Below are 25,486 nucleotides of genomic sequence, written 5' to 3' on the forward strand. Positions count from 1 at the left end.
CTAATTCCTTTACATGTTTCTATGTTTATTTTATACTATGATATAACATCAATATCTTATACTTCCATACTCCATTTACCAGTCTTCTTTCTATTTCTGAGCAAAGCAAGTTCCTGCCTTCCACTATAGTCAGTTCCTCTGCCTAAAATGTTCTCCCCAGAGATAGTAACATGACTCTTCCAAAATATCAAGGCCATGGCTTAAATATCATCTTCTGAGAGAAGTCTTCTCTAACCAACCATCCTAATGGAACATAGCAGCCATTCTATCACAATGGAGCATATCTTCACCACAGATATTTTCTCTTACTTATTAGTTTGATTAGTGTCTCATCACACTGAATATAAATTTACTGAAAATAGACTTGTCCACAGGTGTATTTTTAGCACTCTTAAATACCCAGAAAATGCTGATAGGAAAAGAATGAATGGGAGAAAAGGGGGAGAGGACAAAAAAGGGGAAGCAGAAAGTCTAACCCTATAAAGTTTAATTTGAAGCTTTAAAAGTTATTACATTTGGGTCTGGGGTTGTGACTCAGCGATAGAGCGCTCACCTAGCACGTGTGAAGCCCTGGGTTCATTTCTCAGCACCACATAAAAATACACAAATAAAATAAAGGTACTGACAACTACAACTAAAACATAAATATTTTTTTTAAAGTTATTACTATTCCACAGAGGACTGCTTTTCTATAAGTGGACCATTATTGAATTCCTATACCTCAAAAACCATTAGATAGGTAAATATGGAGATATTCATTTATTCCCCTTTTTGTCCACCAATGCAGGTGTGTTAGGATGAACTTTAAGTGGTAACTGATAGTCATGTGCTCCTACTCACAGAACACATGGACTCAATTACTATTGTTTTTTCTTGCCTATAAATTAAATGGTTTGCTTCATTTCTTTTGTCTGTTTACTGTTTTGATTGAATGTGGTTAATTAGACAAAGATATTAGTCAAGGATTCTAATCTGTAGGAATGTTTTAAGTTTTACTCTAATAGGATCATGATTTTCCAAGTTTGGCATTTTGGCAAATCTTTCTATACTGCAAATCACAAGCTCAGAAACCCTGCAAAACTACATTGTAAGTTTCATAAGACCTTCTCTGCAGCATTTTCATTAAATTAGTATATTTCTTTCAGTATTTTTCAAGGGAACAGTAATAGATTATTTTGCCTTATTAACGCTCCAAAGTACTGTAATGTTCAGAGAGCAATTAAAAGTGGCCTGCCATGCAGCAGCATGGAGCACAATTCTCAGTTCAGCTGCCAAAGAAGGATGCAATCACTTCAAAGTAAGGAAGGGTATGGTAATTACCTATCTAATGTTTTCCCCCCTTCCACTTTAGCAATATGTTAACATAAATAAATATGTTTCATAGTGCAAACAGCAGCAAATTATAAATGTAAAGGTATTTCTTAGCCTGAAATGAAAGTTGTAAGTATTTAAACTGGCTTTTACATGTTAAAATTTTTATTTTACTTTCAAATTCAATGTACAGTTTTTATTTTTATTTAAGAAAATGGTTGTATTATATTTGTTATCTCATAGTTATAATAATATTGAACAAAGTACTCCATGAAGTTTTTTTCTTGACTTAATTAATTTCAAGGTTTAAATTCAGACTTTTGTGAGGGGTAGGGAGTTTCTAGGGGTTAAAACTGGTGTGCTTTACCACTGAGGTACATCCTTAGACCTTTTTATTTTTTATTCTGAGACAGGGCCTTGCTAAGTTGCTGAGGCTGGCCTCGAATTCATTATCTTCCTTCCTCAGCTTCCCCAATTGCTGGGATTACAGGCTCTTTTAAAGAAAGAAAACACACTATATATGAAGGCTCTGCTATAAAACACCTTGCCTTCAGAGTTTCTTAAAATCTCCAGGCAGACAGAGAGAGCATTTCTAACAGTTTTCAGAAGACTTACAATGCTGGTAAGGAAATAAAAAATAAAACTACCCAGTGAAACACCACTTTAACATCAATTCAGAAGAAAGGTTCATTTCAGCATACAACCCCTTAATATACATCTCTATAATGTACTAAGTTCTCTACAAGTATTCACAGAAAAAGTAAACTTGTTTTGGAACATTTCCCATATTAAGTTATCACTATCATTGTCATGTCTCTCCTAAAACCTGAATTCTTAGGCCCTTGGTGATTTAACAGCCATTCCCAAAGCTGGAAAGAGCACAAAAACCCAGATGATAAGATCAAAACTTAAACAATACAGCAACTACTTTGGAAAAATCATTGTGTTGAAGAACTCTACTTTCCAAGTTTCTGAAAGCTCAATTAAGTAGTATAAAGTAGTAATGTAAAAAGGAACTATATGATACTCCAAGAAATAAAAAAGGTAATATTTATTACTCTAGAAATAGTTACGTACAAATTAGTAATATATTTTTCATTCACAAGAGAATAGACATGTGTAATAATTTATCTTCAAATGAATGAAAATAATGAAGACTGAAAATGGAAAAAGAAAAGTGGCTTCTCCTGTAATAGTAATCTTAAAGAAACTATTTTATTTAAATATGAATCAATAATAGAATGGGAAAACAAAATGTGTTGTATTTATAGATGGAGAGTTACATAAAACAAAGAAAATGAGATAAACTATAGCTCCATACAACGTGGATGAATCTTTGAAACTTAACACTCAACAAAGAAGCTGGACATCAAAATATAGATAGTGTGAGTGATTCCACATAAGTACTTTAAAAATGGGTAAATATTATAATACTCAGGAATGCACAGCAAGATGGCAAAACTTCAGAATAGCCAGGAAGTAATCATCACAAACCCCAGCAGTGGATAGCCTTGAGGGAGAGAGCAATAATTATGACCAGGAAAAGGAATGTGTATGTGTGGGTAGGGATATAATGTACTAATTCTTCACCAAGGTAGTGGTTACTGGATATTCCCTTTATAATAACAATTCATTATACTATACATTTATACATTTACTTTGTCTTCACTTTTCTAAATGTTATTATTCATAATTTTTAAAGTAAAAGAAAAGTTTACCAATGATATTTTTAAATTGTTTTTGTAGTTGTAGATGGACAGAATACCTTTATTTTGTTTATTTTTATGTGGTGCTAAAGATTGAACCTAGTGCCTCAAACATGCTAGGCAAGCACTCTACCATTGAGCTACAGCCCCAGCCCAATAATTTATTAATAGTTATTTGCCATCATCATTTGGGTCTCATTTACTCAAATACATATTGACTGCTACTGTAGAATATTTTTCTTTTTCTTTTTTTTAAAGCAGCATATAGTTTTTTTAAATTTATGTTTTAATTGTAGTTGGACACAATACCTTTATTTTATTTATTCATTTTTATGTGGTGCTGAGGATTGAACCCAGGGCCTTGCACATGTGAGGCGAGTGCTCTATCACTGAGCCACAAACCCAGCCCTGTAGAATATTTTTCAGGCTGGATAACTTATAGTCTTTGCAATGAAAAGCAAGTCTTCCATTTCCCAAATATCCTTCCACAAAAAAAGAAAACAATGTGCTCTATATGCTTTGTAAGTGCTCAAAAGAACTCTTATTTGCCTGGCATTTATTTACCACAGAACTGTAGTGTGATCATATGCTATAAGACAGGGGTTTCAGAATTGAGATTCTAATCATTATCCCTCTGGATCTGTAAATGGGAAGATGTGTTAAGAAGATGCCATGAGATAACAGAAGCTAGACACTTCTCACAAGAGCTAACACAATGCATCCACATCTACTTATAGCTGGTCTCACATGTGTTTATCGTTTATTCATCCACCTTCCATTTGTCTACCAAAAGGAGGCTGTGACTGCACTTCTAGTATCCAGTACAATGTCTAGCTAAAGTAGGGACAAAGTAATACAAATGATATTGTTGTCAAGAAAAGTAACAACTAACATTTACTGATTCCTTATTATGAGTGCATCAGTGTTCTAAATACTTTATATTATTTATTGACTCCTATGAAATTATTATTAGTAGCTCCATTTTATAGAGAAAATAAGGCACGAAAATGTTAACTTGTCTGAGGTCATAAAGATGAAAAATAGCCGATTTGGGACTCTAACTTAGGTTTGCTGACCTACTTGATTTCTAAGACCATGCTCTTTCTGATAAATCCTGCTGTTGTGTCGTGTCACTAGACCTTAAGGAGCTTAGTAAAGCCTATTTGGGAGTCATAAATATTTTATAAAATAACTGAGATGAGGTTTTACCCTGGCCTATACTCCAAGTTTGAAACTAAATCCTTAGATATTACATTTTCCTGAAATGTTCATAAATTCATTTGCAAAAATTAAGTTCTTGCCATATCCTAGAAGAAATTGTTATAATTACAGTCATTATACTAATTTGTGAAATGACTAAATATAGGAAATAGATTTAAAAGTTTTTAAAAGCACAGTAATCAAAGAAACTATTATTCAAAATACAGAAATGATGATTAATTTGAACACTTTCATTTCTACAGTAACATAAGAAAATCCTTCAAATTTATAAATAAAATTTAGATACTTAATGTTAGTAAAGAAGATAATTTAATTGAGTTGCATGAAATTCAGTTCCATTATATTTACCTGTACTTAGTGTATCTATAATCAAATTGAAAACGATCACATAAATTTTACTTAGAAATTCTTCCTCTTTCCTCTAAACTACACTCACCACACTTCCTGATGCTACTAATCATGTGGGCTGACAGATCACATGATTAGTCACTAAAGTAGGGACAAAGTAATTAAAGTAGGGAACAAAGTAATACAAATGATATTTAGTCACTCCTTGATTCTCCTTTCCAGTTGTGTAGGTAACCACAGGATACAAGCAATAGAAAGAAAATTTAAAGCTATGACCACCTTGGCATTATAAGTTAAGGATGATTTTGGATTCAACTTTATAAACAATATTTTTTTTAAATGTAGGTCTGGTGCTGGGGCACTGGAATGCTCAACGGCTTGGGTCCAACCCCAATACTGCCCCCGCCCCCCCCCCCCACCGCTCCCAGGGAGACTTCTTAAATATGAATTGGGGAAAACAAAACAAAACAAAAGAATAACTAAGCTCAGAGGTCTACTTTTCTGAAAAATTTACTTCTATTCTCATTCTATTGTTGTAGAGTGATTCTCAGCTTGGATAATTTATAGGTAGACCTGTTGTTTTAACATTCTACAACCTACTTGCATGTTTCAACAAATTAAATACTTCAAACGCACTGGAACAAAAAACCAGAAATGATACCAGTTGCCTATCTTCCTCTTCTTAGCCTTCATACCCAGGCAGAGGATTTGCAGGCACTGGGACACTGCCTCAGATAGTTACCAGGAAATGACTACATGAAAATCCACAAACTTGGCTGCTATCTGGCCCCCATTTTCTGTTTGGTTTTTTCTTAAGAGGAAAGTTGTAAGGGACTCAATGTAGTTTTCAATACATTATGAGGGAGGTTATGAGGAATAAAGTTGGTTCTTAACAGATCATCTTTATGACCATGCCTCAGGCTTCTTTCAGCTTTCCCACACTTACAGTCCATGACATTAGAAAACGAAGGTTTACTCACATAAATGGTCCTTTTCTCCCTCTTTCATTATTTAAGAAGAAGAACATTTTTCCTTCCGACTGGCTTGGTTTTTCCCAGTGTCCACACGGGTGTCATAATTATTAGGTTCAATAGCTTTACTGATTAATAGTTCAGTTTAATAAAAATAAAATCAAAGCAATTCTCTAGCAGATCACCTTATTCCAATCAAGAACTGAACTGATTGGAGCCTGGGCTGTCTTTCTGATTACCATTCTACCTTTTGGAATCTCAAACAAAAGTGTGTGTTTACCTAGACCACTTCTTCTTAGTAATTTCAGGATTCTAATTTTTAAATTTCTAGTTCCAGAACAGCACCAGAATCTCTGCTCAGATTCTTAAACTGCTGAGATTGAGCTAGAAATAAGGGTGAAGAATAGGACCACTTAAATCCTCGATGCCTTATCAGTTCCCTGATATCTTCAAACAGATTTTGTTTTGTTATGCTCTAGTTGTTCTTAGTAGGAAGGCTAGCTGACAAGAAGTTTCCCCATCAATATCAAAAGCAAAAATATCTAAAGTTTCAATTTTTTTCCCCATGATAGGATTGAATCTTATCTGACATATACTCATGGAGAATATGCTTGAAGATCTCGGATCATTTATACATTTAAATGAAAATGTAGGATCTTCTTACAGGACATTCAATACCAAGATAACATCACTGCATGAAATAAATAATACTGAATCATTTTCATTAAAAAATTCTCCAAGAATTATTACAAAAAATACCAGGTAAGTTACTACCAGGCAAAACTATGGGTTCTGCCCTATAAAGCACAAAGCAATTTGAAATAAAGCAAGTTGACACATCTGTCCATTAGGCTCTGCCCAGAGACTGGAGTACTGAACTCCCCATACTGTTTTCATCAATCACTAAAACCAGTACATTTTACTGTAGAAGTTGGCAAGTTTTTTTCTATAAAAGACTTGATAGTAAGAATATCCTGCTCTGTATGCTTTCTCTCAGTTACTCACTCAACTCCTGCATCTTAGAACCAAAGTAACCAAAGAAAATATTCATATACATGAATGTAAATGCATCCCAATACAACATTAAGGATACTGAAATTTGAATTTCATATCATTTTAATTTCTTTTCCCCAAAACCATCAAAAGAGTTATAAAAACTATTCTGAGCTTATGGCCTGTACAAAAATGGGTGGCAAAACGAATTTGGCCCATTGGCTACAGTTTGCTAACCTCTGATCAAAGGCACTAATACTCCATAGAACTCAGCAAGTATATGGCTTGATTCTAGCATTCATCTGTCCCTCTTCCAAAAACTTCCCACCATTGCTTCTAAAAACAGTGGTTCTCAAACATTTTTATGCATCAGAAATATCAAGGGCTTGTTAAAATATGGAATAGGGGTGTCTCATACCCAAGTTTTCTGATTTAGTAAGTCCATGGAAGGACCTGACAATTTAAGATATTTTGACAAGTTCTCAGGTAATACTGATGCTGCTGGTCTAGCACCTTGAGAATCATTGCTCCAGAACTTCCTCAATATTAGCTAACTCTAGCATGTCATCAGTGTTATAGTTTGGATCTTGAATGTCTCCAAAGGCCCATGGCTTGGTTGCTAGCCTGTGATACTTTGGGGAGGTGGTTCAATCTTCAATAGGTGGGGTCTAGTGAAAGGAAGTTAGGTCACTGGGGGTATGCCCTTGAAGGGAACATTGGGTCCCAGTCGCTTCCTATGTCTTTTTGCTTCCTAGCTACCATGAGTAGTACAGGCTTCCTCTGCCATGTGCTCCCACCCCAATGTACTTGCTGCCATGGGCCCCAAGCAACTATTGACTGAAACCATGAGCCAAAATAAAACCTTGCTCTTTATTTTTATTTTTTTAAAAGAGAGAGAGGGGGGAGAGAGAGAGAGAGAGAGAGAGAGAGAGAGAGAGAGAGAGAGAGAGAATTTTAATATTTATTTTTTCGTTTTCGGCGGACACAACATCTTTATATTTGTATGGTGCTGAGGATCGAACCCAGGCCGCACTCATGCCAGGCAAGCGCACTACCACTTGAGCCACATTCCCAGCCCAAACCTTGCTCTTTATGAGTGGATTTTCTCAGGCATTTTGTCATAGCAATGGAAAACTGACTGATACAAGTTTCTCAAAATATTCCCTCCACTTCTTATCTGAAATCTGTCTTTTCACCTGAAACTTTGGTAGTCTTCACTGACACTTCTTCTTCATCCTTCATATCCCATAAAACATTTAGTCATGTCTACTTTATCTCTTCATATATTCTGATGGATATACTTCTGTCCATCTATCTTCCACCTTACACTGAGTTCTGTCATTGCACTTTCAATAGCCTTTTGATTGTGTTCCTCACATATATTCAACTTCAGTACAGTTTGCTGTATGAATTCAGAGAAATTGTTGTAAAATGAAAATTCAGTCATGTTACTACCTTGCTTTAAAACATCCTTCACAGGCTTCTAAGGCTGCCTCCATCATTTCTTCTGCCTTGTCTTCACTAAGCTCTTTACATTGGCAAGCTCTGGTCACGCTCCTTCCTGGCCTTCAAATTTACTTTTCTCAGCCTGAGGATGCTCAGTTTACTTGTTTCTCCCTACTTAATCAGTCAACAACTTTTCATGACCAAATCACATCCCCAGGAATATCATCCTTGACTCTTCTAGACAGGGCCAAGATCCTATTAGTGTGTAATTTTTCTAAGCATCTGTGTTAAAATAATAAAAAGAGCTAACATCTGTTATAGCCAACTATCCTAAGTCCTTCACAAATTTATTTAATATTCACAAATCCTAATAAAGTAGTTACTCTACTGAGTAACCCTCCTACTCTTCCTTTCTTTAACTACATAAAAAGTTAACCCAAGGTCAAGCAGCCAGAATGCGAATCCAAGCCATCTGCCTCCAGACTATAAATATCACCTCTTGAATAGAGAACATCAATAGATTTTCACTTCCATGTGGTCAGGCACCAAGATGAAGGACCTCACACAGAGTCTTGTACAGAGCAGGTACTCAATTTATTAAATGAACGAGTGAGTAAATTGGTTAAGTACTAAGAAAAATGTTATATATATTATTCAGTAGACCATATTAAGGCTTATCTCAACAAGGGACTTTCTACTCTGCCATTGGTCTCACTATAACCTATAATAGGCTCTACATTAAAAAACAAACCAAAAACAAACAAACAAACAAAAAACCTCCAAACAATACTTTGTTACACAGGTCAATGATCGAGTTCTTTAAATTTTTTCATACCCCATAGTTATATTTACATGCTAAACACCTACTTGTATGTAAAGGTTAGCCACCAGAAACAGAAATTGGTATGGATTTTATATATTTTATACTGGAAGAGATATTCCATTCCCATGGAATATCTTTATTTATCCTATGGAATGATATTCTTATGAAACATCTTTATATTAAAAGGGCATTCCACAAAATAAGAAGCTAACAAGGTCTTAAATCAACATTTCATTCTACTGATATCATTTTATTATTTTGAAGCCATGATAATTACATCACTCACAAAGCAAATGCTCCCTAAATGAATTCATGCTACCAGACATGGGAAGTGAACAAATTCTTTGAGATGATGCTATACTGTTGTTTTGATACACAAGCTTTCATCCAAAACTCAGAGAGAAATACTTTTAACCAAATATCTCTCATTATACAAACTCAGGAGGCTAAACAGAATCAGAAATACCTGAATGATTTATTTTGAAATTTCAAATTAAGAAGGCTGTGGCATTTTGTTTGTTTATCCAAGAGAGTTACATTTGTTTGTTTGTTTGTTAAGGTAGAGAAATATCTAACTATATACTGAGGAGCATATTTTTTAAAACCAATGAACTAGTTGACATCTGCTCAATCACACACTTTGGAAAAAACTAGTATGTCAGGTAAAGAAAATTACATTTATTTGAACAAAATGTCCATATTTTTTGAAAATATATTCTGTACCAAATAAGCCATATTGAATAATTTTCATAAAAACTATTTCTCCAAAAGTCACAAAGAACATTGAAGACTATTCCCACATGTGTGGGAACATCTAGACTGACTATATTAGCAACTGACGACAGTTGGTTGTACTAAAAACTGAAATTCTACTGAAACCCCAAATGCATAATTGTATAAAAACTTCATTAATTGGATTCTAAGACCTAGCTTCAATAAACAAGCACTCTTGGGTACCAAGTGGGAGACCTCACCAGATGGATCCATGAGTAAGGTTTTAAGACTTAGGCAAGCTCTTTTTTACTTAGCTCTCACCACACACAAGGAAGACATTTAGTGCTATAAGGCTAAATAGCCCTGCTACATAGCTCTGGGCCAGTATCTTTGCTCTAGTTTGGCACTTTGCCAATGGTCTCCTTAGCATTCTATTTAATGAGTTCTCCATTATCTGTAGCTCCAGTTACCTGCAGATAACCTTGATATGAAAATATTGGTACTTACTGTGACTTTTGAAAAAAGAAGAAATCACATTCACATTTTTATTACAGTATATTATAACTTGTTCTATTTTATTACTAGTTACTATTAAATTTTTATTGTCCCTAATTTATAAATTATATATGTATGTATGCATGTACGGGAAAAACAAAAATAGGTGTAGAATTCAGCAATATCCACAGCTTTAGGCCTCCACTAGAGGTCTTATAATGTATCCCCTTCAGATAAGAGGAATATTACTGTACCTTTTCTTTTTACCTTGTCTTTTTAAATTGAGAGTAACTGATTGCTCCTTTTATTGTGGTAAAATAACATTTATTGGACTATTTTTAAATATACAATTCCATGTCATCAAATATATTCACAATGTTTGTAAAGCCATAACATCCACTTCCCAAAATCTTTGCAACATTCCAAACAGAAACTCTACCAGTTAAACAGTAACTCTCCATTTACCTCTAGCTTCTATCCCCAGTAATCTCTATTTGACTTTGTTTTTATGAATTTGCCTATTCTAGGTATCTCAAATAAATGGAATCATACAATATTTGTCTTAAAAAAAAGAAAACTCTTGGGACTGTTTGTAGATGTACTCTGTAAGAGAACACTGACAACTCACACCCATCATCCCTGATTGCATCATCTGATATAGATTACTAGATTATTAGATCATTCCAACAATAACACCTACAGCCAAAAACCTAGTAGACCTATTTTGCTAGATATAGTATTTGGAATGATTTCTGCTGCATTACACATACTCCAAGAGGGTCTGGATAAATTGCTCAGCTTTGCCACCTTGTGCCTTCAAGATCTACAACTCTCCAGCTCAACCCAACTCTACCTAAAGGAACAGGTAGGGCATCTACATACTGACAGTTTGAACTAGCAAACACTTCCATTCTTAACTACCATTCATATCAAAATTAGAAGCAGGTGAACTTCATGTCCAAGTATCTCTTATGTTCAATTCTCTCTTACCTCATGGTGATCCTATGATAACCACTCAAAGTCTCTCAAAGCCCAACCCAGCACTCATCCACACACACCCACACCAATTTAACTACCTCTGGCCTAAGAATTACTTTAAGCTCATGGAAAAAAAAATAATTTCCAGATAGTTGACTTTGACATGATAAGTTATGCAAGCGTTTTAATTAGAAAAACTGAAAAAAATTTACATGGGGGCCAATGTATTATTTATAAAACTATAAAGAAAACCAGGGAAGCAGGTGGCCAACAGATGACAAATTGAGCAAATGTCTTAGTTTCCAAAATGAATAGTTCTGAATTTATAATAAAAATTTGATAAATATTTTTATCTTTCAACTACACAACTTTCCTTCCCAAATTTCTCCAATTCTCACAGAATAATAAAAATAAAATAATGATAGCAGCTACCATTTATATTCAAGGTTAAGTTGTTACTAATTTCTTGGCATTTCATTCTCCTTTATTAGAAAAATTCCAGCATATAAATGTGGAAAGCCCACGTGCCAAAATCTACAAGAAGCTTCCTTGACAGTAAACCCAGACTGATGGTTTCTCTGAATTGCTAAGACTTTTGCATCTACAACACAATCTAACATTTCATAACGTAGGACTCAAGAAGTTCTCTAGCTACTTGGTGAATGTATATTTATTCTTTCCTAAAAATAAGCCCCTATTGGTTAATATTATGCTCTCTTTCCCACATCTTCACTCACATGAAACAGCTCTGGAAAACATTCACTTAAAAAACAGCTCCATTTTATTTTAAATGTTTATCAGGATTCGTGTTATTTTAATTCACACACACAAAAAAAAGTTCCCAAATGATCATCCTCTTCATCCTCCTGACTTTAACACTTCATCATCAAGTCCTCCCTAAAAGCCTACATTACCAGACACAAAGTTGAGGCTGACTTTGAAGGAAGTAAACAATATCTTTAAAGTGCTAATAAACATATAGAAATAAACTTCCAGATACACCAGATTTTTCAATATAATTGTAACAAATTTTATATGATTTTTTAAGTATTTCACTCTCCCTCATCACCATTATTTTGAGGGACATAATGACTGAGATAACACTTCTCTGAAACCAACCCCAGCTCCCAAGATAACTTCAAATAATTATTCTTTTGAAAACCAGGAAAGGGGGCTGGGGTTGTGGTTCAGCAGTAGAGCACTTGCCTAGCATGTGTGAAGCCCTGGGTTCAATCCTCAGCACCACATAAAAATAAATAAATAAATGTATCGTGTCCAACTACAACTAAAATATTAAAAAAGAAAGAAGAAAACCAGGAAATGTCTGAAGGAGTCATCTCATCCATTTTACAAATATCTTATCTAAAAGACATAAGGTTCAAGGCATTAATAGGCCCTCAGTAAATATATGATCTTGTTTCTCACCAAAGTGGTAGATAAACTGATGAAAAGTCCAGACAAAAAATGGATCATCCTGATTCATAGCTTATAAGAAGTTTGAAACAAACTACAAGAAGTATACCTACACAGAAAATAGTAAAAAAAAAAAAAAAAGAGATGTGCTCTCTTGCAAGCCTTTGACACAAAATAAAACCAATCTCCTTTTAAAGTTGTTTTTGGGTCCCCATGTAAGCCATCTCTTCCTCTACAAAATAAATACTGTTTTATGAAATCAGTTAACAGTTATAGAAACATACTAAAATTCATTAAGAATCTAAGGACAGGGCTGGGGATATAGCTCAGTTGACAGAGTGCCTGCCTCACATGCACAAGGCCCTGGGTTCAATCCCCAGCAACACACACACACACACACACACACACACACACACACACACAATCTGGGACATAGCTCAAGAGTGCATGCTGTGCATGTGTGAGGCCCTGGGTTTCCAGACACAACACCACAAAAATAAAAATAAAACCTTATTAAAACAAATCCTAAGTGATTTGGGAAAGCTGGTATAAATTACCTACTATTAAAAAAATAGTAAAACATTTAACCTCTGGACAGACAAGTGGAAGTCTCCTTTGTTTTCTTGAACTAATCATTTGAAAAGCAACAATTTTAGACTGATTTTAATTCAAATTCTTCATGTAATTAATGAAACTATTGTGGCAACATTCTTTAATTCACTTTTCTCATCTATTAGAAAGTTACTAATGAGAAACACTTAGAAACTGAATCATCAATTTGGCAGTAACACTGATGTTGACTTAAAGTTGTGAATCATCCAAGGACAAAGTCAATTTTCAAATATTAGGGCAAGCTACTACAATGTGTAGGTTATTCATGTCCTTGGTTTTCTTCTTATGTTCCTGCTGCCAATGTGTCCTTTAATCATTCATTCTGCCTCATCAAAGTATAAATAACAATTTTGCTTTAGATTAGGAATACTTTCAATAACTTTTATGAATTTCACTAAGTAAAAGGCAAGACATTTTTTGTTACTTATTTATATAATGCTATTCCTAATTTAATGTACAAGTAGTAGTTAAATAATAACCAAAATTAAGCTATAGTCCTAAAACCATTTTTAAAAAACTATGGTGATGGCATCTTGACTCTGTAATAGTCATGTGCCCTAGCAACTTATTGGTCCATCATATTTACAATAGTGGTCTCATAAGATTATAATGAAGCTGAAAAATTCCTATTGCCTAGTGATATCCTAATGGTGGAAATAATGCAATGCACATAGTAACACAAGGTATTATTCACACATTGGTGGTGATACTGGTGTAAACAAAGATTCTACGATATCAATTGTACAAAAGTATAGCACAATTATGTACAATATATACTTATTGATAATAAATGGCTGTTATTAGTTTCAGTATTTACTATATATTTCATCATCATTTTTGAGAGTGTACTCATTTCACTTTTTAAAAACACAATATTACTGCAAAAGTATGCCATGTTATGATGAAAGCAGATTCATACATTTCCTTTAAAGTGGACTCTACATGCTATGACAAAAGCACTTAAGGAACATTTCTCAGACAGTGCCTCTATCATTAAGTAACACATTAATGTAGTATGTAAATGGAAGCAATATACTGACAAATCTAATTTCCTTTTAACACTGAGACATTTTTCCCAATTTCCTATAAACAGGTCCTAATATGCAAAGTTTTTAAAGTCCCTAACAGAGACTGATTTGTTAGGACACTAAGCAGACATAAGTATGTATGTCTGAGAAAAATGACTCTAATGTCAGGGAAAATAATTTTAGAAAAAACTTTAGAAGGTCAGATATATACATTCTAATATATAATAACAGAATATATACTCATGGAACAGAGCATATGTGAGTTAAACCACACCAGTTAAATTCAGTTTGTTTTGAGGGGACCTATGTCAATCCAAGTACAAATCAGTAAATGCATCCCAGGAATCAAAACTATGAAAGAACAGACTGGTGAATGGAAAACACATTAAAGAAATAATGCAATTTTATGAAATAGAGAGAGTTTTTGCCATGAAATTGATCAAAACATAACCCAACCCTGCATGTGAAACTGTGATTTGGCTCAGCTAAGATCATATCTGATTTCTTATGCAGTTTCATCAGTGTCAGCTAAGAGATATACAATGTTACATGACAAAGCAGGATTACAATACAAGCACTGGAGTCTTGCCAATTTATCATCCTTGAAGCCACATGGAATGCTACCTAACTATTGAAAAGTGATGGCAGAAGGCTATCCAAGCAGCTGCTACATCATGATCTAAAACAGGAACTACAAATCAGGCAGAAAGAAGAAATGTTTTAAGGGCATATGGAATCACAGCACCAAATGATAAAATACAGCTCAGGGCAGACAGGAAACAATTGTTTCTGTGAATACAATAATCAGAAATGGATTCTTTTACAGCAAAGTCACTAAAAAAGAACATGATTCTAAATCAACTGCTTGCAAATAAATGAATATACAATAACAATTGCAACTCAGACTAGGATGATTAATTAAAAGCATGAAAAGAATTAGATTCTTTAAAGCAATCACAAACAACATTAGATTAGAAATATGATCCTTTTATTATTATCAAGATGCAATATTTTTAATCCATCTAAAAGAGAATTTAAAGTTATATTAAATGTCCAAACAGCTAAATTTCCAGTGTAATGAATGTTCCTCCCTCCTTTAGTACATGACATATTAGATCAATTGTGGAATTAATTTATTAGAAGTCTTCTATGTCAAATTATAAGTCAAATTGTACTTTACCACCATGTATGACTAAAAAGAACAAAAGAAAAGAAAAGAAATGCATTTTTTCAAAGAAGTGATCAATAATGGTTAGGTTCACAGATTGGCCTATAGATGGCAACTCAACCCACAACATGCCTAAAATGATGTACATTTCCACTGAAAAAAGTAGAACCTACTAAAATAATACCAGTTATTAAACAACAAAGAAGAATATGGGATAGTGATGGTTTGGATACAATGTATTCCACAAAAAGTTCATGTTAGGGATGTTCAAAGATGATTAGGTTATGAGAAATGTAACCTAATCAGTGGGTTGATCCAATGATCATTTTAAGAGCCAGTTGACTTCTTCCTCATTCTATATATATTTGTGATTCACTTATGTCCCTATATTTAATAATCATTTGCTGGACTTCCAAATCTATAACCCACATCCAGAGCTTTTCTTTTCTTCTAAGGTGTTTTGTGATTTTTTTTTAGGGGGGGTGGTTAGAAAGAAAAGACTGAGAATTGAATCCAGGAGCACTCTACCACTGAGCTACATTATTTCCCAACTTTATTATTTATTTTGAGGCAGGATTTCACAAAATTATTGAGGCTGGCCTCTAACTTGTGATTCTCCTGCCTTAGCCTCCCAAGTCATTGGGATCACATGTACAAGTTACCACACCCACCTTTCCTCCAAGTTTGCTAATCTGTATGTACAATTGCCTACTGAACATTTCCATTTAGACGTCCCAAAGATAACTTAAATTAGAATGCCCATATGTGAGTTATTCTGCTACATCCCCTCAAAAAAAAATGTACGCATTATTCACACATTGCCTAGGCAAAAACTGAGTTTCTCACCCCTCCCTCCTACACCTACATCCAATCGATTCTCACCCACATTAAGGGTAAAACATCTTAAATGTTTTTCAAAACTATTCTTCCATCAAATCCTTCACATTTTAAAATTTGAAGTCATTTTAAAAATATGAATATCAACTTCTCTGCCAAATGTTATTGATATGCTCAAAGTAAAAACAGTGCTGAAGATTTTAAAGTACAGAACTTATAAAGAATATAAATTATATAAACTATAAAACTCTAACCTGAATATAAATTATAAAACTCTAACCTGAAAGTGTTACTTTTACAAATATTTAAAACTCTCCAACTGCTCTTCGGTCTCAGGCCTAAGTCGCGGCGACATGGCTAAACGCACTAAGAAAGTCGGAATCGTTGGTAAATATGGGACCCGCTACGGTGCCTCCCTCCGGAAAATGGTGAAGAAAATCGAAATCAGCCAGCACGCCAAGTACACATGTTCCTTCTGTGGCAAAACCAAGATGAAGAGACGGGCTGTGGGGATCTGGCACTGTGGTTCCTGCATGAAAACAGTGGCTGGTGGTGCCTAGACCTACAACACCACTTCTGCCGTCACAGTCAAGTCTGCAATCAGAAGACTGAAGGAATTGAAAGACCAGTAGAAAGTTCTACCATACAGCAAAATTGTGGTTTGTTTGTTAATTGTATTAACTGGATGTTCTGATGTGAATTGCATTAATATTGCCCTTTCAAAAGATTTGTAAATTGAAGCCTTCTAATTTGAATTGGAAAATTTTGCTAGATGGGTTATTGTAATTCAGGTTTTTTTTCTTCAGTAGTCAGATGATAACAGCACGAAACTAAGTCTTATGGCTTAGTATATACTCAGCTTTTTTTGTTTTTTTAAAACACTGTTCAACTACTCCGAGATACATTGATATTGTACAAAATTTGTTTTAAAGGTAAAATATGCTAAAATACACAAAGGATATACATACATACATACATACATAAATAAATAAATAAATAAATAAATAAATAAATAAATAAATAAATAAAACTCTCCAACTACTCTTATTTGTCTTCAGTTAAAGAAATCCTTAATATGGATTACAATGCCCTTCAAGATTTACACCTGTATATTATCCCTATTGCCTCTTACCTCCTGTCATAAGAAACAACTGACTTTTGTGATTTTGTGGGGTGGGGTGGTTTACTGAACTCAGGGGTACTTAACAACTTGACCACATCCCCAGCACAGCCCGCACCTTTTAAAATTATTTTCTATTTTGAGATAAGGTCTTGCTAAGTTGCTGAAGCTGGCTTTGAACTGTGATCCTCCTGCCTTGGCCTCCTGAGCTGCTAGGATTACAGGCGTGCAGTCACTGTGCCTGGCCTGTAATTTGATTAAAAAAAAAAAAAAAGTTACTCCCTCTCTCGTCTGATCCTTTGCACATTTCAAATGTATAAAGAAACAAGTCTTTAAACAGTCATTTATTTAAGGGGTCACAATTCCTGACATTCATAATATGACTAAATACTACTCAAATCATGGATCTTAATTATCTTCTGGGCTAGCTTCTGAAGCTCAGAAGCAATGTTATAATATCTGTTCTCATTATTTATTTATTCTTTTTGTTATATATAACACTAGGCTACATTCTGACATAATCACAAAGGCATGGAATATAAACTGCTCTAATTCAGAACCCAGCCCTTCTCTCTTCCCTCTTCCTCCATCCTCCTGCTCCCCTCCACTCTCTGATTGTTCAGTAATTTATTTATAGTTTTTTGAAATTAGTGTTTTGTGGATATACTTGATGCTGAGATTAACTGTGGTATATTCATGTATGTACATATGCAAGTTCTATTAGATTCTTTCCACTGCCCTTCCCCTATCTCTCCTTCCTCCCTCTCAATTTCCTTAATCTACTCTACTAATCTTTTCTCTATTGTGACAAAACTCCCTTTCCCTTTTTTTTCCTTTCTCTCTTTCTTTCCCCTTCCCCCTGCCTTGCCCCATTTTGGATTAGCTTCCACACATGAGAGAAATCATTCAGCCTTTGACTTTTGGGGAACCGAATGCTATGATTTTCAAACAACTTTGAAAGATGGTGAATTTGGTTAAAATAATATAATATGTGCAGTGAATATCAGTATCATTTATTACCCCAAATAAAAATGTGAAGTCACTTTAAAATATGAATATCAATTTCTCTGCCAATATGCTATTGATACGCTTATAGTAAAAACAGTGCTTAAGATTTTAAAATACAGTATTTATCAGTAGTATGTTTTACATTATCTTGTTTGACATTTCACAAGCTAGAGCAATAAAACTGTTAATCCTGGTAAAGTGTCAGTGATAAGTATAATTAACAACCTCTCAAGTTACAATAGCAGTTTTTAAAAATGGGTTATTCAGAAGAATTGGCATGATGGGAAAAGAGCAGCAGGATGCAGAAGCATCCTTTAGACTATGGACAACGACCAACCCCAACCTTAACTCCAACCTTTTCAGTCTACATCTTCCTCCACTCCCCAAGTCACAATGGCCTAAAGCATTGGCATCTAAAAAATGATTGTTAACACAACCACCACCATACCAAAAAACAAAACAAAAACTTGTTTATTTTCCTCTAAAAGTAAATAAACAAATAAAACTGGAACTGTGTGAAATCATGTTCCCAATCAGAATGAACTGTGAAGTGAATTCTCAACTATAGAAAATGATACTAGCAGGTACATCTAAATTCATATGCATAAATGTTATGCAGTATCTTTGAATAAGTAATTTGTCTCCTCCTGCTGATATTAGTGTAATTCAAGAGGAAAAGAAATGATCTATTAACTAGAATTTTGGCCAGCAAGATACTGGCAGGAAGGTCCAACAGAGTAATGAGGGGCTCTCCAAGGGAATGACTTAACACATACTTCATCACCTTAGGGATATTTTCCTAAACAAATTCCATACCTTTCCCTATCTTTCTCTGAGACATGTGCATAAACTAATGACTTATAATTAGTTAACATTTTTTTTCTTCTACTTAATGAGTTTTACAGATTTGGAGGGATATTAGATAGTTTTCTGGAATGCCCCTGTAGTCCCAGCTACTTGGGAAGCTAAGACAGGAGGACTGTTTGAACATAGGAGTTTGAAGCAATATAATGAGACCTTGTCTCTTAAAATAAAATTAAAAAGAAAGAAAGAAAGGAGTGGGGAGAAACTGACAGCATTTTTCTCACTCTGCTACCAAAAATCTGTTTCTACCCATTTATCTTCACATTTCCCTAGAAATATCTGACCATCTGATTTGAATCCAGTGGTTATCTATACCTTAAAGCTAAGACTAAGTTGAAAATACATTTTTCCCGTTTATTTTTAATGTGGGAAAATAAAAACAAAAGATACCAAAAGGAAGATTTATAGTAAGATTATCTAAAAGTCATTAGAAAATAAATAAATAAATAAAGCATCCTTTCCAGCAAAGAAAGCAGGAGGCATGAAGACTCCACTCATTAACCCCACTATGATATTACCATCATGGGTTCTGTCATGATAGACCATGTCCTGTAGCCACAGGGAGCATCTAAAAACTGAAGAAATTCTTGTTGCACTCCCAAGTAGCCATCTGTTTGTAGGTTAGCTGAACAATTAGAGACCTTATTTACAGTAATTTCAACAAAGGATGTTTTGGGGGTTTGCCTATTTTGTTTTTAAATTCCAAATACAAAAACTTAGCAAATTTATAGATTTTTTTCCCATGATATTCAGATTTTCTTAATACACCTTCCTTTATATTTATATATCTTCCATGTGGTTTCACTGAGTTAATTTATTAGAATAACATTGACAATATCTAGGAGAAAGACTGCCAAACTGACGGCTGCCTCCTTTTCCCATCTCATCTCTCATTTTTCTTCCCTGCATTCACCAAGTTCCCACTGTGCAAGCTTACTTTGAGGTTGTCTTAACAAACCGGAACTCCTTCCTGCCCTAGTCATTACACATTTTCTTTTTGCTTAGACCTTACTTGTCCTTCTCCCTTCAGGTTTTCAACTGAGAAGTCATCTCCTCAGTGAGGTGGTGCATTTAATTGTCTACCATCTGTCTCTCCATCATGATTACACTTTGTTCACCACTCTGTATACTTGGAGCTTAGCACCTTGCCTGACATAACAATGGATCTCAATAAATAAACTTAAAGCTACATTGGGGAATCTATGTAGAACATTTTTTCAGGAGTAAGGAGTTCATTACAACTACATATTCAAATATTTACAGTACTGTAATGATCACAGATATTCAATCTTATAACGAGCCAGTCAATCAGTATTTTCAAAGGCATTCCTCTCCCAAAGATTTCTATAGCTATATAGCTGTGCTGATTGTAAAGAGAACATTTCAGTCACTAAGACATGTATGTACCACAATTCAGGATTTGTACCATCCACTGCTACTGAAAAAGTAACAGTTAAAGAAAGTCACAGAGATTTATTTGTCATACAACACGGGTATTATTTTATTCTTCTCTCAAAAGTTAGGTCTGCAAACAAATACTTCCAAGTTAAAATATCAAATACCTACCTACCTTTGTTTAGTTTGTCAGTCTCTAAAACTATCCAGTTGACTATAACATTTGTGCTTTTTGCTGTAACCCATACTAATTTTCATGTTGAGTTTTTACATTAACACACTTAAAAAATAAATAAAAACTGAAACAAAAACAAATGCCAATTCACCTGCAATTAACAGGTGATCATAAAATTCATCACACATTACTAATAAATACTGAGAGCTACCTATAAATATTTTACACACATGAACATGTGTCACCAGCAGCTCATATAATCAGTCTCTAAGAAACATGGGCTTGACTTGCTAGTCCCAGAAGATGATAAGAGTCTGGCATGTCTGCTGTTACAATCTGGAAGGATGAAGTAGCCTTTGCTTCACAGACATATTTTCCTGTATTATCCCCATCATAATAGAATTATGCATTTGAAGCACTAAAAAGGTTTTAATGTATTCTATAATGAAATTTCTGTATACTTTAATGAAAGTTGTTTTTAAAGAAAACTGTGGCATTCTTCCACTCCTTATTTGCAGTCAGCTTTGGGAATATTCAGTTCATTGACTACATTTCCTTTTTTAGATATGTATAAATGCATGTATATAATTGTGTGGTTTCCTGCTCTGCTTTTAATACCTCTCAGCTACAGTCATTGCCTCACACTGTAACAGACTAATAAACTATCATGCCCAGGCACAGTGGCACACATCTGTAATCCCAGCAATTTGAGAGGCTGAGGCAAGAGGATCACAGGTTGTTGTTTTTTGTTTTTGTTTTGGGGGCGGGTAAACCAGGGCCTGAACTCAGGGGCACTCAACCACTGAGCCACATCCCCAGTCCTTGCTGTTGCTGAGGCTGGCTTTGAACTCATGATCCTCTGGCCTCAGCCTCCCAAGCGGCTGGGATTACAGGCGGGATCACAGGTTTGAGGCCAGTCTCAGCAACTCAGAGAGACCCTGTCTCAAAATAAAAAATGAAATGAGAGAGAGAGAGAGAGAGAGAGAGAGAGAGAGAGAGAGAGAGAGAGAGAGAATGAGAATATATCATGGAAGAAGGAAAATTAATATTAGAATTTTTTAAAAAGGTTGTGCATTGTAAAATTCTGGGAGAATTCAACAGTGTATGTATCTAGTGGATCTAAGAGACGTATATGAAAGTTGTTGAAAACCTGAAATTCCAAATGTCATTTTTAAGATTAAAAAATAAGCAATATTTATTAATTTCATATTATATACCAGGTACTATACTAAGCATTTTATATTATTTTATTTAAATATATCAAAAACCCTAAGGGAGATAAAGAATTGAGGCTTGAAATGTATAAGTTACTTGTTAGAGGTCACTCAACCAATAAGTATAAGAAGTAACATTCACACACAACTCCTGGATACCAGAGACAGCTCTATACATTTTCAGTGCCAGATCCTAAAACCCACCTTTTATCAGACCCTTTCAATATTCTGTATGATATCCAAAATCTAATGAATAAATGAAGAAAAATATCATTCCAGTTTTGCCACAGGCTTTTACATAAAGATTTCTGCAAATCTGGTCTCCTAAAGACAGAAGTATTAACCTCACTATGGAAATGATTAGGCAACAATTAGTGCCAATAACAATATCATTAAAAATCACCTAAAAATTACTATGATAATGAGTAAAGTCACATAGTTACACACTATGGATGTGGGTTAAAAGATACAGACACAGTTGTTTCTGCTTCGGTGTGGCTACGAAAGGAGACCATTTTATCATTCTTCAGGTATAAGGATTCTGAGACTCAGCTGGATTAGTAAAGAGCAGGAATAGCAAGGTCAGGGGTTTGATTTCCCTGTAGACTGTTAAGCTATCCAGAGTCAGAGATAGAACATGGGATCCAATGCTAGCCAGTGATATGTTTGGGTGAACATAATAAAAAAAAGTATGAATATCATCCAAATCTAGAAGAGGTGCCCCTAAGGCTGTTTTCAATAAGAATCCTATTATACAGCTATGAAGATGATTCCAAACACTTAGTTTGCTACTTGAATAATTCTACTGTAATTAAGAACTAGATATATAAACCTAAGAGTCTGATAGAAACTTTTTGAGAAATTAGGCCATCACAGGCTATAGTCTGCCAGCTATTTCTCCAAAGATGGAGAGAGCCCAAGGCCTCAAGCACAGCTCTGAAACTTGTCCACCAATAACTGCACCACCCGCTAGCATCAAGGGACCTGACAAGTCATCGTGGATCTCTGCTGTGTTGGTCAAAAATAGCTTTCCCCAAGAAACTTCTCATAAGTTTGAGGTATACCTCAATCTTTAATTAGACTTTACTTTCCACAAAGACCTGCTTCCATCCTAACTGAGCAACTAGTCTTTAATAAATTTTTAACTTATTCACCAAGTGATTAATGTACCTTATCAAACTAGTGTATTCCCTGTTAAGATTTGCTCCTATTATTCTCCCCCCCTTTAAGCATCATAAACCTGAGAGAAAAAAAAAATTATATGTGAATGGCAATAAACTGCACGATTCATTAAATCACACTTGGGTCATCTTCTTATCCTCATACAAAACAAATCCACATAAAGTGGTTAAAATAAGCTGACAATAGGAAAACTCCTCAAAAGTAACCTATACTATCTATATTTTAAAACAAAGTATCGCAAAATATATTGTTAGAGTGAGCCACCTATAATCTAATTGATGGAATAAAATTACAAACTTGGGTGTTATGATGGAAGATGTATAAGATACATTATTTAATTTATAAAGATTCCTTACTACAAACACTCTTTTAAATTAAAATACTTTCAAATTTATGTTTAGGTTATATGTACTTTGTTATATATACTTTGCCAAACATTATTCACTTATATTATCAAATAATATTTAACAAATCTAAATGTACTATAATTTATAGACTACTATGGAATTTTTAAGGATACTTTGTACTTAATTTAATTTCTGCCTTATGCACTACCTTTGGAATCACCCTATGTGCTGTGACTCTATAGTACAGAAATAAAAAGGCTAATATAACAACAACTGCAGGCAGAGTGGGCTTTTCATAGATTTGGTCACAATGAAAAGTTTTTAAAACTTTGTACAGTTTCTAGAGTGTACCTCTAAGCAAAGGTGTTTTAGGTTAAAGACTGGTTATTTATATAGAAACATGCCAAAGGGGGAAAAAAAAAAAGAATAAGATACTGACTACAAAGGCATACACTTATAATCCCAGCTACTCAGGAGGTTGAGGCAGGAAGATCACAAGTTTGAAGCCAGCCTGGGTTAATCTACTATCTAGCAATGGTTTAAGGGAAAGTTCAATTTAGTTTCCTAACTGTAAGAGTATACATAGTAAAAAGAAAGGGGCATGCCTTATACATTTAACCACTACACATCAACCATGTACTTATTAAAGTCTCACTTGTATTTTATCCAAATCCTCTCACCACGGTATAAACACAGTGAGGATGGGAACTTTACATTCATCTTTATTTTCACTGAAATGCCTATGCTGAGAGTGGTAGGAACTCAAAATCATCATATGAATTCTTCTCAGTTTTGGATCAGGCAGCATTCACATGGCAAATTAAAAAGTGATTTACTAGTTTATAAATAAACTTCTTGTGAGTTTGGTTTGTGCAAATTAATTTTCCAGAGTCTGATTCCCATGAGTGAACTGATAAAATTAGATTTCAGTGGAATGGTACATAAGGAGAACATAGGAGACAAACTTTCTAATACATTATTGTAAATCAATTGCATACTTTTCTGGTGTATATCAATGAGATTTTAGGATAAGCAGACCCTCCTACTGCACCACAACCTCTGGTGTTCTATTACATTTTATAATGTTCAAATAGAAATAAAAGGGTAGATTTCTTTTATTCCTGCCACTTCACCACCTTTACTACAGTGCTGGGGATGAAACCCAGGGTCTTACACGTGTTAGACAAGTGCTCTACCCCTGTACTATACTCCCACAATCCCTATTTTTTCCTTTTATTATTGTAGAATAATGTTAACTCCACTGCTTTAATGGTTAAGATATGTAATGTGAAAAAAATACTTTATATAATCTAGATACTTAAAAATTAAAATGACAAATGGACAATAACAGAAATTTAACATAACAATCCCTAAGGCAGAGAAATTCCTTCTTGAAAGTCCCAGGAAATCCAATACTATGGATATAGTTAGTAGACTGGCATTTTAAGTAGGAAGATAATGATTTTTAATTGGCTCATCACTTTAGTTTCATCCTGAAAAGACAAAAACAAACTTAGAGCCAATATTAACAGGTGATAATTAAATCACGGTTCTGCATACTTAATATCCTAGATGAGGGAAAGTGAAGTAACTAGAGGCCATTAACTTTAATAATTAGAGTCTGTATCTCTCTTAAGTACAATTTTATAGCATACTAACAATGGTTGATTAGTTTTAGTTCAAAAAATAAATTGCTTTCTTACCAAAACATGTTTTACTTATTCTAGTTGGCATTTACACATTTAAATATACAGAATAATCTATATTAAGTAATCTGTTTTTAAAAGGCAAATAGAGATAAATGAACATTTACCTCCTAAAATCAATGTGTTTTTAATTATTATATTTTCTACATTAATATGAGTTTAAAAAACAAAGTTCAAAATGAAGACCCACAAATAAAAGTTACCTTTAACTGAAGAAATGGCTAACACAAAAGTTTAAGAATTTAACTTTATTATTTAAAGCTCAAATTCCTAATTTTAAGTGTTCTGTTATAAAGATTATATGTCATTACTTTGATTTAATCTTTAAAATATTAGAAAGCTATTTTATATTGACTGTAAAGGCAATGATACAGGAATTTTGTATTATATTATTGTCATAAGAATATTCTT

General features: G+C 34.1%; 1 protein-coding gene and 1 pseudogene across 3 annotated transcripts in view; one reads left to right on the forward strand and one right to left on the reverse strand.

The window, feature by feature from the left end:
* The window catches only part of UBE2E2 (ubiquitin conjugating enzyme E2 E2), a 304,899-nt gene that overhangs the window by 166,266 nt on the left and 113,147 nt on the right, over positions 1-25,486 (reverse strand). The gene's annotated exons all lie outside the window — the stretch shown is intronic.
* On the forward strand, positions 16,395-16,937 carry LOC308644822 (large ribosomal subunit protein eL43-like; annotated as a pseudogene). The gene has a single exon. The product of its transcript is annotated as a large ribosomal subunit protein eL43-like (transcript).

The sequence above is a fragment of the Spermophilus citellus genome (assembly GCF_964194105.1).
Source record: "Spermophilus citellus genome assembly, chromosome: 3".
Lineage (NCBI taxonomy): Eukaryota > Metazoa > Chordata > Mammalia > Rodentia > Sciuridae > Spermophilus > Spermophilus citellus.